Raw genomic sequence first — 2,476 nt, 5'->3', positions numbered from 1 at the left:
AACAGACACTTAACCGACTTTTCAAACAATTGAATTTCACCCCATGTGTCCATAGCACTCGAGTCATTTTCTTACCAGAAAGCAGAAGTGGTATACTTGCCCCCAAATCATCACACACCACCCTCATTCTAACACTCTCTCATCTGGTTGACAGTTACTCTGGCTGAGGCGATTCACCTCTCCCAGTACACGAATTACTGTCACAACAGAAAGCAGAAGTGTTTACACTCTCTCATTTGGAAAAGACACGGTTTGTGTCAAGTACAAAAAGCAGAAGTGTTTCTCCCATTCTTGAATTAACTGCCCACGGCCATACTATCCTGAATACGCCCGATACCGTCCGATCTCGGAAGCTAAGCAGGTAAGGCATGGTCAGTACCTGGATGGGAGAGCAGCTGGGAATACTAGGTGTAGTGGGCAATTTTTCAAGAAACAAACATCCCATATACTGTATACTAACATATGATCCTTCTTTAGATCCTGTTACTGTCAACAGAGATTGTCAGTTAAAGATATCACATAGTTACAAACCAGTCAGTGGTCAATCAGATTCCTTTTCATTAATATAGGGATCTACAATACATTCCACAGATTTTCACCTGCAGTTAATTCTGCAACTTGAACCTTATGTGTTAAAAAGGCAATCAAGTTTTTATATAATTGTTCTAAGACAATAATGTCAGATTTTATTGGGGAATCAATTAAAGGTTAAGTTCCATATTATTGGCACATTCAGAATTTTTTCATTAATTTCACTTACTTTATTATTACAAAAGAGTGCTTCCAAAAAGAGTTTTTTTGTCTGTCTTTCTCACTTTAAATTCCAACAAAAAGAAGAATTGATCTTTAACCTTTCTTCAAGATGCTTGATGAACAATTCCCACGATGACTTCAAATGGAAGACTGAGCAATAGCGCTTCTCTAGAAGTTTACACCTCAAAGAATTTTTCCAACACCATCAGATGACATCCACACAGGAACAACGCTTCAAGGGTAAATCACGATCAGAATTGGACCCTGTCTCAAATAATGCAGCAATAAAAACCTTCACAAGGATCCTTGATGACTCCATCTCAAAATATGATCAAGCACAACCACTTATGTATCATAATGTGACAAGGGAAGAACAGACAGCCATTAAAGATCTGGCATCCTATAACGACATTATCATCAGGCGCCAGCCGACAAGGGCGGGGCCATAGTCGTCCAGGACAAAGTCTCTTATGTACAAGAAATCGACAGACAATTCGCTGACCAATCAACATATAAGAAATTACGATCGAGTCCAACGATGTCTTTCAAAAAGAGATCGACCAGATTTTGATTAAAGCAACTCAGGATGGTCTGATTGACAGCAAAACTTCATCTACTTTGCTCCAGCCATTTCCCAAGGTGGCAGTACTATATACACTGCCAAAGATACATAAAGACCCATGTCATCCTCCAGGAAGACCTATTATATCAGCTAGGGGGTCTTTAATGCAACCGATTTCCAATTTTTGGACACTCTCATCCAACCTTTAGTCATTAAACAGGTCTCGTATTTAAGGGATACCACACATTTATTGAATACACTTCCCACAATTCCTGACACCATCATGTGTACCATGGATGTACAGTGTTTATACACCGTCATCCCACACTCATCTGGATTAACTGCTATGCACAATTTCTTGGAGGAAAACAATTTCACAGATCTCAACATTCCACTGTTTTTACAACTTTTGGAGCTAACTTTGACGCACAACTATTTAATCCAAAACGGTATTATTTACAACTCACCGGTTGCGCGATGGGATCAAATGTAGCTCCGAGTTATGCTAACACATACATGTTTGCACAAAAATGCTATTTTTTCTTTGCCACTGGTGACATAACAAAACACATTTTACTATACAAAGTTACATTGATGATTTATTGTTGTTCTGGACTGGTACTGAAACACAATTATGTAGTTTGCTGGAGAACATTAATTGTATGGATACTTCTATCAAATTAACTTCTATGTACAGTTACATGAACAATAATTTTCCTGACGTCCACATCAAGATCTATGACAAGATAAGCACATCTGTATTTAATAAGCCAACTGATAGGAATTCTTTACTTCAATACAACAGCTTTCAACCTCCAGCATTGAAGAAAGTGCTAACCAAATCACAGATGCTCAGGGTGGCAAGGATAATGAGCAATAAATCAGATTTGGAACCTCCACTTAATCAGGTAACAGAGAGATTAATGCAGAGAGGTTATAAAAAAAAATCCTCTATTGGCAATTAAGAATGAGGTAATGAAAATATCAAGACCTACATACAACCTGCACATAAGGTTGCTGCCAAGAAGAAAAGAATCCCTCTGGTAACAGAATTCACCAGCTCAGTTTTACCTAGGGCCACATGGGTCCTCTGGCCAATTGTCTCGACTGACAAAACTACAGCCTGTTTTAAGAATACCATGATCATCCCCAGTTACAAAC

At 38.5% G+C, this 2,476-nt stretch overlaps 1 pseudogene; it reads left to right on the top strand.

The window, feature by feature from the left end:
* The first annotated feature begins 302 nt into the window (after positions 1-302).
* LOC134967076 (5S ribosomal RNA) lies at positions 303-420 on the top strand (annotated as a pseudogene).
* The last annotated feature ends 2,056 nt before the right edge of the window (positions 421-2,476 follow it).

This window comes from Pseudophryne corroboree, chromosome 10 (genome assembly GCF_028390025.1).
Source record: "Pseudophryne corroboree isolate aPseCor3 chromosome 10, aPseCor3.hap2, whole genome shotgun sequence".
NCBI classification, from domain to species: Eukaryota; Metazoa; Chordata; class Amphibia; order Anura; family Myobatrachidae; genus Pseudophryne; species Pseudophryne corroboree.
This window is presented reverse-complemented; position numbering and strand designations above follow the sequence as displayed.